This window comes from Apium graveolens, chromosome 6 (assembly GCF_009905375.1).
Source record: "Apium graveolens cultivar Ventura chromosome 6, ASM990537v1, whole genome shotgun sequence".
Lineage (NCBI taxonomy): Eukaryota > Viridiplantae > Streptophyta > Magnoliopsida > Apiales > Apiaceae > Apium > Apium graveolens.
The window spans coordinates 50,754,900-50,767,748 of NC_133652.1; the positions used below are offsets into that span (position 1 = coordinate 50,754,900).

The 12,849-nt window shown below is 35.9% G+C and overlaps 1 long non-coding RNA gene across 1 annotated transcript; it reads left to right on the forward strand.

The window, feature by feature from the left end:
• Positions 1-2,534: 2,534 nt before the first annotated feature.
• Positions 2,535-4,345, forward strand: LOC141664257 (uncharacterized). Its single transcript, XR_012551930.1, has 3 exons — positions 2,535-2,739; positions 3,796-3,911; positions 4,017-4,345. It is a non-coding gene; the product is annotated as an uncharacterized LOC141664257 (long non-coding RNA).
• The last annotated feature ends 8,504 nt before the right edge of the window (positions 4,346-12,849 follow it).

Below are 12,849 nucleotides of genomic sequence, written 5' to 3' on the forward strand. Positions count from 1 at the left end.
TGTTTGGAATAAAACATATTATTTTTATCAAATCTTAGCCCACAAAAGTTATGCTCCTTTCTTTTTGTCTACTGCAGCAGCAAAATGAAGTCGTTATTAACTTAAAAAAATATAGTTGTTGGTAACTCTTCCGTATACAACGTCTACACCTAACTTTTTTAATTTATAGCAACTTGTTATTTCACTTATTTTTTTACCTCAATCACCATATATTACACTTCAAATGGATTCTCAAAATTCTCCGAACTCTCCAAATTTTAACCCTCAAAATCCAAATTTTCAATATTCCCAATTTAATCCAAATTCTCCATATGCTAGTTATCAAATCTAAATTTTCAAAATTCTCCTTTTAATCCGATTTTTTCATAAATCAATCCTTAAAATCTAAAATATTCTTAATTTAATCCGAAATTTTCACATGCTAACTGCCAAAATCCAGATTTTTAATATTACCCATTAAATAAAAAAAATGGATTATAATTCTCCCTTGTTTAATCTAAATTCTCACAGTTCTGAGTATTATTCTATATGTCCTTCGACTTCTCTATCTGCAATTCAACCTATGAATTGTGATGAAGGGGTGGAAAAAATTGTCAAAGACAACGAGGAGCCAAGTCGAAAATGTAAACATAACGGAGTAAGGAAGCAAGTTTACTTTTGATAGTGCTTGGATTTAATACATCTAAGGATGCCATTATCAGAAATGATTAAAGTGCTTCGACATTCTGGCAGCGGATCGCGTCATACTTCAACACATATCACGAAGGACAAGAACGGATAACCGGAAAGCAATGCAAAGATCACTGAAATATGTTGAATCAAAGAGTTACATGTTTTAACGGATGTTACAAGTGCGTACAACTAGCACATCATAGTGGTTGGTCTGAAGAATAAATTGTAGAAGATGCAAAGGCAATGTATAAATCTGAAAATAACACTAATTTTCAATTAATGCATTGTTGGAGAGTGTTAAATAAAGAGCCCAAATTAAATACAATGTACGAACCACAAGGAAGTAAAAGAACAAAGGTATCAAAATCAGGTGCATACACATCTGAATCTAATGCAGACACTAGTGATCAAGAAGTATGTAAAGTGCGACTTATCGGTCAGAAGGCAGCCAAGCGAAAGGAGAAATAAAAGGTGAATAACGATTCATCGCCTATTACATTTATGGATATTAAGAAAGAAAGGTATTTGCATTAGAAAAATTGGTTGAGAGAAAGTAGAAAGAAGTAGAGAATAAAAGTGCGACAAAGTACATGGATTATCGCGTCATGGACATAGCGTCCTTGACTCCACAACAGAAGAATGATCATGAAAGTATGTGTGCTCATATCCGTACTAATATTTTGAAGCTTTAACTGTTCAATTGTAACGGCTCTATGATAACAACTCTATTGTAATGGTTGTATTGTAACAACTATATTGTAACCTCTATAAATGTCACATTTCTATCGTTCATTCTGAGTACCTCTTCATTTAATACATCAATACTTCATAAATTACTACATATTAACATTTTAACAATGAATTTTCCAACTTCGTATGAAAGTATGAGTCTTGAAGACATCATAATTTAGGAATGTACACATGACTCCGATGAGACGTATTTTAATAAAATCATGTCTATGGGTAGCTTGACAAGAATAGTACGAAAGATAACACACATCGATAGAGGTCGTGAAGAAGAGCATGCACGTTTGTTCAATGACTACTTTGCTGATCAACCATTGTACACAGAAAATTAATTTGGAAGAAGTTTTAGAATGCACAGACACTACGCCATTGATGACATATCGCAATGGTTTGATTTAAAAAATTTAAGGAATGTTACAACTTTTGTTACATTAGCTATTTCCATCTTAGTCTACCGAAACACTAAATATTAATGTTACTATAGCGTCTTCATGATGTTACCATAGAGGGCAAAATGTTACACATTGTAACTTATGCGAATTATGTTGCTATAAGGTACAAATAAATAAAAATTAACATTTTATAAAACATTACATATATATGGGTTTGTCTAGTTTGTGCCCATGGGCACATACTAAGCACTAAAATTTTTAAGTTTGAAATATTTTGATTGGTGTAACTGTTGTAAATGCAGGGGGTCCATTATTATTAAGTAGTGTTGGCCAATCAAAATAAGTCAAAATTGTAGAAGTTTGTGTTTATTTGTTCCCATGAGCACACAACAGAAAAACCATACATATATATAAATTTAAATTTATATAAATTGAATCTAATATTGTGAAATTAAGTTATTTAATTTCTATAAACTGAATTTCATTTTTTAAACCTATACAATATGCTACATGTGTGATATAAATTTTTAAAAATTAAAAGTAAAAAAAATGTATAATAATATATAAAAAAACTGAAAATAAAATGCAGGCTAGGGGGGGGGATTTTGGACAGGTGAAATATGGACACGCTCGTGATTAAAAATTTTTGGACTTCAATCGGTCAAAACCTTCTTATCTGCAGCTCTCACTTTCTCTCACTTAAAAAAAAATTTCTAACTTATAAAACTTCATCTTTCACTATCTCTCATTTTTAATTTAGGGTTTAATTAGGGTGGAAATTAGGGCTCAGTTCACGTATGGTTGATGGTTCATGGAAGGTTCATGGTTCACGGGCTCAGGTGAAAATTTGGGTTCCAACTGAAATTGGGGGGGTTTTCAACCTATGGTCCAATTTAGGGCTAATCGAGTTTCAACTTGTCTAATTGAGGTTCTACTCTTTTGTTTATCTTCGTTAATTGATGCATGTTGGATTATATGTGAATATGTATATGTATATGTGATTGTATGCGAGTATGTCCCTCTCTCTCTAACACTCTCTATAACACTTTCACGGTCTCTCTCTCTCTGAGTTTTGAGTTTACAAATATTTAAGCAAACACATATTCTCTCTTTCTTCCTCCCCCTTTTTCCCTCTCTCTCAGATGTATGTCTATAACATTATTCTGTATGTTTACTTTGTACATAATTTACCTTAAGTCTTTTATTCTCCATGTAATACTTTTTACGTATACTGTAGTGACTAGTGAATGTGATATGATTTGTAACTTAGATTTGTTTACTATCCATGCAACTTTGATTTATTTACTCAAGTGTTTGTGTTTAGGCTGCTTTTAAGCCCGAATACAGTTATAATTAAATTTAAATTTAAATGGAACAAATGTTTATAGTAAATAGTTTGTATGAGTAAACTGAATCCTGATATCTATAAAATAAATTGGGCAATTTTAGTTAAAAAGAAAAGTAGGAATGTCTAGTAGGATTAAAAGTAACATTCTTTTGCTTCTTTGTAGTGATGTATACTGATCAAACTCCTTAGATAATTCTTCCAAGATATGGTAAATCGTATTGAGATGGTGTAAAAGCATTTTAAAAAAATGCCTTTCCTAAACTTTCCATAGGTAATGAAATGACATGCCCTTGCAAGAATTGTTGAAATGGCAAGTGGCATTGTCAAGATCTTATTATTGGTCACCTTATCTGCAATGGCCCTTGTCCATTTCATTCCAATTGGATTTATGAGTTCTCGAGCGACAATCATTGGACTGATAATAGAAGTACTGAAAATACGGAATTTGAAGGAACTAACTTCGGAGATAAGTTAGACGAGATGTTTCATTCTACTAATAGGTCGAACGACGATGCCAAAAAGTTTTGTAGCCATCTTGAAGAGGGAAAACAACCTTTATATTTTGGCTACAGAAAATTTTCCCGCTTAAGTTTTGTCATTAGGATTTATTCTTTAAAATGTGTTCATTTTTTCTAGGCGAAAAAGAAACATGATAAGTCTGCACCACCTGATGCAGAGGTCTTTGTTGAGACTCGTGTGCGTAAAGATGGCTGCAAGTACAAGACCAACACTAAAGCAATCAAAAAAAGATTGTAAGTATTTAATTTTAAAATCACATGCATATCAGATAAATGCTTGACTTCAATTTGTGTGATTCATAATTGGTTTAATGTGTTTGTTTGTTTTGTATTTTGTAGGATAACATAAAAAAAGATGAGTACATGTGAAGATGCCACTGATATACTACTTTCTGATGGAAAGAAATATGGACCATCCTGGCTTTATGGTAGATGTTCTACTACTACAGGAGGCACTGCTCCTGATGCACTGCTCCTGATAAAACAGGCACATACGGCCAGGAGATGGCATGTAAAATTTGTTGGAATTATAATCTAAATTTAATTATATGTTTTACTACAATATTAGTAGTTCTATTTGTAGCAGGCGGTGAGGATTATTCTGTGTATGTGGTTTGATTAGCTAGGCGTGGAGAGATTGTAGGAGTATATTTTCAGTAATTGAGTAATGGTAGGAAATCTGCTGTAATCCCTAGTTTTAAGGCTTCATATCTTGGTGAGCAAGCTACCACATATTGGTTAGCCTATATATGTAACCCTGTATTTGTCCTTTAATATCATCAGACTTTCCACGCAATTGATTTCTCAGTTTATACAATCAGATTAAAACCCTATATCTGGTATCAGAGCCACCAGGTCTAACGCGAGCCAAACGCCATGGAGATGAGCAAGACTAAGGACAACACAGTTGGTTTAACGTACCCTATGTTAACAAAAAGTAACTACACCGTATGGGCCCTGAAGATGAAGGTTTTTATGCAGGCACATGGAGTATGGACGGCTGTTGAAACTAAAGACGACAAAGCGGTGATCGAAGAAAAAACTGACAAAATAGCTTTGGCTGCTATATACCAAGGAATCCCTGAAGATATACTATTATCGGTGGCGGACAAGAGCACTGCAAAAGAAGCCTGTGCTATTATTAAAACCTTATGTCTGGGAGCGGATAGAGTCAAGAAGGCACGCGCACAAACTCTGAAGCCTGAATTCGAGGGATTGAATATGAAAGATTCAGAGAAATTGGATGACTTTTGTATGAAACTCAATGGCCTGGTAACTAATATAAGGGCACTTGGGGAGATGATCGATGAATCATATGTGGTAAAGAAACTGCTTCGTGCAGTTCCTTCAAAATTTTTGCAAATTGCGTCCACAATTGAGTAATTTGGCAATGTGGAGGAAATGTCGGTGGAAGAGGCAGTAGGTTCATTGAAGGCCCATGAGGAACGACTCCGTGGACATGTAGAAAACACGGGAGAACAACTCTTACTCACAGAGCAAGAATGGTCGAAGAGGGAAAACAAGGATGGGCAACTCCTACTCACTAGGGAAGAGTGGATGAAGAGATCAAACAAAGGGGGAACGGAGCCCCAGTACTCTAGATATCGAGGCAGAGAAAATACATGCGGAGGAAGAGACAGACGCACGATCAGATGCTTTAACTGTAGTAACTTTGGGCATTATGCTGCTGAATTTGCAAGCCAAGGAGAGAGAAAGAACAGAGTGCAGAAGCAAACCTGGTTCAGACTCAAGATGATGAGCCAGCATTGTTGTTGGTTGAAAAATGTGGAGAGAAAAAGAGCAATGTAGTACTGATGAATGAGGAGATCAAACCACCATTAAATGCACAAAAGACAACCGGAGAAGAATCGAATGTATGGTATCTGGATAATGGCGCGAGTAACCATATGACAGGCCAGAGATCAAAATTTTCAAGCTTAGATGAAAAAATCCAGGGGCAAGTGAAATTTGGAGATGGATCTTTGGTAGAAATTAAAGGGAGAGGTTCTATTGTACTGCAATGCAAAAATGGAGAAGAAAGGACTCTAAGCGAGGTGTATTATATTCCTAAACTATGTAACAACATCATAAGCCTTGGACAACTCTCCGAGGAGGGAAATCAGGTGACACTAAGTGGTGATTTCTTGTGGGTGCGTGATAAACAAGGGAAGCTACTCATGAAGGTTAAAAAGTCCGTGAATCGGCTATACAAAATTATCATTGAAATAAATAAACCGAATTGCCTACTATCTAAAATTGAAGAAGTAACTAGGTTGTGGCACGCTCGTCTTGGTCATGTAAACTACCAAGCTATGAAGCTAATGAATGTGAATGAGATGGCACATGGATTACCAAGTTTTGTTCAACCCAATGAAGCATGTTCAGGCTGCTTAATGACAAAGCAAGCGAGAAAGCCGTTCCCTCGTCAATCTGATTTCAAGGCTGCTAAGAAGTTGGAATTAATTTATGGAGACTTGTGTGGACCAATTTCACCTCCTACTACGGCTGGTAACAGGTATTTTCTGTTGTTAGTAGATGACTATAGTCGAAAGATGTGGACATACATGCTGGAAAATAAAGATGAGGCCTTAAATATGTTTAAAAAATTCCGAATTATGGTTGAGAAAGAGACTGAAAACAAGATCAAAGTGTTCCGGACAGATCGTGGTGGAGAGTTCTTTTCAAATGATTTTAAAACATATTGTGAAGAAGCAGGCATTGTTAGACACTTTACAGCACCTTACTCCCCACAACAAAATGGAGTTGTGAAAAGACGAAACAGAACTATTGTAGCAATGGCAAGAAGTATATTAAAAGAGAAGCAACTACCATCTACACTATGGGGAGAAGCTGTACGACATTCTGTGTATATTCTTAATCGTCTACCAACAAGAGCCTTGTCAAGAAAGAAACCTTACGAAGCTTGGAAAGGCAAGAAACCGAGCTTGGAGCATGTACGTGTGTTTGGGTGTATAGCATACATGAAAATACCAAGTGTGCATACTACAAAATTGAACGATCGAAGTAAAGCAGTTGTGTATCTTGGTCGTGAATCTGGAACCAAAGCCTCTCAGTTGTATGATCCGAGGAGTAGAAAATTACATATAAGTAGAGATGTTGTCTTCGACGAGACGAAAGAGTGGTTGTGGAATCAGCAAGATGAAGGTTCTAATCAATCTGGTGGGTCCTTTATAATCACAGGTCTTGATTCAGAGAGGGAAGAAGATAATTCAAGTGCTGGTGAATCTCATACATAGCATTCTGAAAGTAGACATGGTGATGGTACCCACTCAGGTGAAGTTACACCCGTGAGCACACATGATGGTGAAACTGATTCAGGAGAAGTTACACCCGTGACACGTACTGGGCCAAGTCAAAACTCAGAGTCTGACTCCAGCTCTGGGTCATCAAGTTTCAGCAGTGAACCAAAGCGATACAGACCTTTGGTGGATATCTACAACGAAACAGAAGCAATAGAACCTGGTGATGAGTTATTTTTGATGGGCATCGAAGAGCCTGTAAACTATAAACAGGCAGCAATTGAACTTGAATGGGAAAAGGACATGAAGGATGAAATTGAAGCAATTGAGAAAAATGAAACTTGGAAGTTGTCAGTTCTGCCTCCTGGCTGCAAACCTATTGGGCTAAAATGGGTATTTACACTGAAGAAGGATTCAGCTGGGAAGATTGTGAAACATAAAGCCCGCTTAGTGGCAAAGGGATATGTACAACAACATGGAGTAGATTTTGAAGAAATCTTTGCACCTGTCACCAGGCTAGAGACAGTGAGATTGTTACTTGCATTGGCGGCCAAAAACAGCTGGGACGTACATCATTTGGACGTGAAATCTGCATTTCTCATGGAGACTTACAAGAGGAGGTATATGTTTCTCAACCGGAGGGTTTTGTGAAAGAAAATCAGGAACATTTGGTTTATCGTTTAGTAAAAGCACTTTATGGGCTACGCCATGCTCCACGTGCTTGGTATTCAAAACTAAGCAAGTATCTTGAAAGTTTGGGTTTCATTCGCTGCCCGTATGAACATGCCGTGTATACTCGAAAGGAAGGAAGTGATACATTGATAATAGGAGTGTATGTTGATGATTTACTAGTTACCGGGAAAAACATCTCAGCTATTAACAAGTTCAAGAAGGAGATGAATGATAAGTTCGAAATGAGTGACTTGGGAACACTATCTCACTACTTGGAAATGGAGGTCATACAGGGTACTGGCTACATTGAGTTAAAACAGAAGGCATATGCCAAGAAAGTGCTGCAGAAGGCAGGTATGTTCGAGTGTAAAGCAGTGAAGTATCCTATGGAACCGCAGGAAAAGATCACCAAAGATGAAAGAGGAAATCCTGTGGATCCAAGTCAGTACAAAAGCATTGTAGGTGGGCTACGTTACCTCGTGCATACGCGTCCAGATATAGCGTATGCGGTGGGCATCGTAAACAGACATATGAAACGACCCACAGCGATGCACATGAATGCTGTGAACCGTATATTAAAGTATGTAAAGGGCACGATAGATTTTGGTATGTTGTATTCAAAGTCGAGTGGAAATAATGTGTTAACAGGCTATTCAGATAGTGATTTTGCTGGTAACATTGAGGATAGGAAGAGTACAGGTGGTATGGCCTTCTACCTGGATGAAAGTGTCATCACATGGGTATCTCAAAAACAAAAATGCGTCGCTCTATCTTCATGCGAGGCAGAATTTATGGCTGCAATAGCAGCTGCTTGTCAGGCAATCTGGTTGCGTAAACTATTGAGTCAGATAACAAACGAGCCTACAGGACCAGTCATTCTATATATTGACAATAAGTCGGCGATTGATCTAGCAAAAAACCCGGTGTTTCATGGTAGAAGCAATCACATTGATACCCGTTATCATTTCATTCGTGAGTGTGTCGAAAGGAAGGAAATAGTTGTCAAGCATATAAGTTCAGAGATGCAGCGTGCTGATGTGCTAATGAAAGCTTTGTCCACAGTTAAATTCGAACGGATGCGTATGTTGCTGGGAGTAAAAAGTCTGGAAGAAATTAAAGTAATTTAGATTAAGGGGGAATTTATTGAAATTATAATCTAAATTTAATTATATTTTTTACTACAATATTAGTAGTTCTATTTGTAGCAGGCGGTGAGGATTATTCTGTGTATGTGGTTTGATTAGCTAGGCGTGGAGAGATTGTAGGAGTATATTTTCAGTAATTGAGTAATGGTAGGAAATCTGCTGTAATCCCTAGTTTTAAGGCTTCACATCTTAGTGAGCAAGCTACCACATATTGGTTAGCCTATATATGTAACCCTGTATTCGTCCTTTAATATCATCAGACTTTCCACGCAATTGATTTCTCAGTTTATACAATCAGATTAAAACCCTATAAAATTAAGGAAGTCTGGTCAATGAAGTTAATGCGACGGTGGCCAAAAACGTTCGGGAAGAAGTGGACTAGCAAGTGAACAAGAAGGTTCAGGAGAAATTGGCCTGGGAACTTAAAAAGTTAGCAGACGCAAATCAAGGAATCATGATTAACTTGGAAGATTTCTTCCTTACGAGTGATGACGACAATGCTACACACAGTTCTGGAGGCAATAGCTCTTAGTTGCCTATCTATGTTTAGCTTCAAATGACTATATTTTGTATACTAGTTAGTGCGAGAGCATACAATATTTATATTAAGTGGTGGATTGGGAGGCTGGTTATGGAGTAGGGTTGTTTGGACAATTATATAGTTTCGATGCTTGTGTTTTGGTTGTTGGTTTTCTGGATGGTATTATGTATGAACAGTTTTTGGCAATGCTTAACTTACAAACATATCCTGTCAATTTTTTTCTAAAAAAATGTTACACTAGGTACTACAATATCAAGTAAACTGTTACAATTACATATTTAACAATGTTATAGTAGAAAAAAAATGTTACAATAAAATAGCCCCACGGGTGGGCCTCCACTGGGGCCAATAGGCGGGCCCTGAATGTGGGCCACTGGCTGGCCTCCCGTTTGGGCCAGCATGGAAGCCTCACATGAGGGGCCCGCAGGTGCGCCCAATCTTTTTTATGAAATTCTAAAAACAAAGGTAATAGAGTTATTATAATACTATAGAGATAAATGGATGGTACCTTTGAAGTGTAAGGTAACACGTAAATTGATGTTATATTACGGTCAATAATATGTTACCCTTGATACCTAAGGTAGCACATAAAAAAACAACATCAAATTTATGTTACCTTGGCTCTTTTTTGAGCTACGGTAACATATTCTTTGGCTATAGTACCATAATTGAATTGTTGCTGTAGGCCATTTATGGCGTAGTGAGACATGTATTTCTATGAAAAGTGCAATCCCTTGAACAACATTCAGAGTACTTACGGATGAGGTTTGATGATATCGATAAAAGAGGGTTTTCGTCATTAGAAAAGTGCACTACGGCTCTCAGAATGCTAGCATGTGGAGGGCCAGCTGATTACGTTGACAAGTACATTCGAGTTGGCGAAAGAACTGCTATTGATTGTTTGGTCAATTTTGTTGAAGGAATAAATGAGATATTTGGTGCAGAATATCTAAGACGACCCAATATCGAGGAAAGTATTAATAGAAAGTATTGATTTTATGAAATGAGAATGGAAATTTTTTCTAATATCATGGAAAGGTCAATTCACACGAGGTGATCTTGGCACACCAACAATCATGCTCGAAGCAGTTGCATCACAAGACCTATGGATTTGGCATGCATTTTTGGTGTTCCGGGATCCAATAATGACCTCAATATTTTGAACCAGTCTCCATTATTCACTGACATCTTACAAGGACAAGCACCCGTAATAAAGTTTCTGGTAAATGGTACAAAATATAGCAAATGATACTATTTAGTCGATAGTTCTATCCCAAATGTGGTACATTTATTAAAATATCTCATTGCCTCAAGGTGATAAAAGAAAATTATTTATGCAATGCCGAAAAGCGGTGCGTAAAGATGTTGAACATGCATTCAGGGTACTTCAAATTTCATTTTGCCATTGTACGAGGACCGGCACGATTCTGGCAAAGAAGTGTTCTTAAAAATATTATGTATGCATGCATCATATTGTATAATATTATTGTTGAAGATGAAATGGATTCATACGAGAGTCTGTCCAATTTTACATACACTAGGATCAATCTCAATGATGCTTTAACGGTGGAAATATCGCACGGGCCCATTTCTGATTTTGCGATTATGCTACAGAGAAAAGTTGAAATTCGTGATAGAAATAATCAGTGCAATCTTTAGGCAAATTTGATTGAGCTATTGTACGAGGACCAGCACGATTCTGGCGAAGAAGTGTTCTAAAAAATATTATGTATGCATGCATCATATTACATAATATTATTGTTGAAGATGAAAGGGATTCATACGAGAGGCTGTCTAATTTTACTTACACAGGGATCAACCTCAAAGATGCTTTAACGGTGGAAATATCGCACGGGCCCATTTCTGATTTCGCGATTATCGTACATAGAAATGCTAAAATTTGTGAAGAAATATTCACTGCAATCTTAAGGCAGATTTGATTGAGCATTTATGGTCTAAATTTGAAAATTATTTTATTTAATTTTTCATTTATTTTAAAATAACTATTTTTTTATTTAGTAATTTTAAATTTGGGTTATAATTTAAATTTTATGTAATTTAAATTTTACGTAATTTAAATTTTATATAAATATATATATATATATATATATATTATAAAATATTTATTGCGATAGTTTAGCATTAATACAACCATGATGCATATATTAAACAATAGTAGGATACATGCTCACAACTTTGTAGATATTGTTTGGCACTGGAGTTGATTTAAAATAGAAGTTGTTTGAAATAAGTTGGAAGAAAGATAAAATTAAATATTAGTTTTTTAGATCAGGTGGAAGTTATAAACAATAGTTTGGGTTGTTACCATTATGGGTACTCTTAAAATTCTTGTATTATTTTTGTTTAGCCTGGGTGGGTGAGTTTTAAAGTCTGGATCCTCCCTTAATATAATCACTTATACACTAATAAAGATTGTTCGATGTAATTCAAACGCGAAAATACAGGCAAGCGTACACGATCACAAGTAGTATAAGATATAAGTCAAGTTCGTTCCTACAGGGACTGGTTTAGGTTAATTTCAGATTATGCACTTATGCAACAATGTATGGTTATCGTTCAATGCTAAGACAAATAACAAATTGAGTTTTGATTTAACTAAGAAATTATACTAAATAGCATTAACTAAGAGAATTAAGATTGAATTACTTATTTGAGAATAAATATGGAATTCTAACTTCATTAAATACTTCATTCAAAGTTATGTTCTTTTACCCTAACATGTGATGGTGATGACAACTAATCAGATAATACGAAACTAATATACGCTAACTTTTGTCATACGAATACCCTACTATCAAACATCCACAAAAGAGATAGAAGTTGTATAGACACCATTTATGCTTAGTCCCTATATATCAATAAAGATTGAAAATATAATGGTTTAAGAGCAAGTTATCTATCGTGATTACATAGGGTGAATAAGATGGTTAAAATTACCCATGAATAATGCATGTCAATTCATACATAAACCTATACTAGTATGGCAAGTTCTAAACCTCTATATTCATTATCGCTTTAATAGAGATTAACAAACTATCTTGGATGTTAGCTACGCATCGAAGACGAATAAGCACAACCAAACTACGAAATCATTAATCACCACACACAAGGGATTATAAAATAATTAGCTACTTGAAATCCATAAATAAATTCGTTAGAACCCCATGACAATGATTAGTTCATAATCGAACTCATCATCACCATGGGTTCTAATGAAAATATGATAATAAATAATATAAGAGTACGAGGGTTCAAAGACAAATCGAAAACAAGCATCCAAAGTATCAAATATATTGAAGAATACAAAAGTCTTCTTCTCTGTAGCCGTTTTGTGCTCTCTAGGTCTTCTCAATGTTCTCCCTTATCTTCTTGTTATTAAAACGTCTTATTATTGGTTTATATAGGCTTCTGCTGGACACGGGCTCTCAAATTCTTCGATTTCAAGTCAAATGAGGATTATGGCCAAACGACCCCACGCGACCGTCCTGCTCTCCACGCTGGCACGTACGATTTCTGCTTCTCTGGCGCGGCCG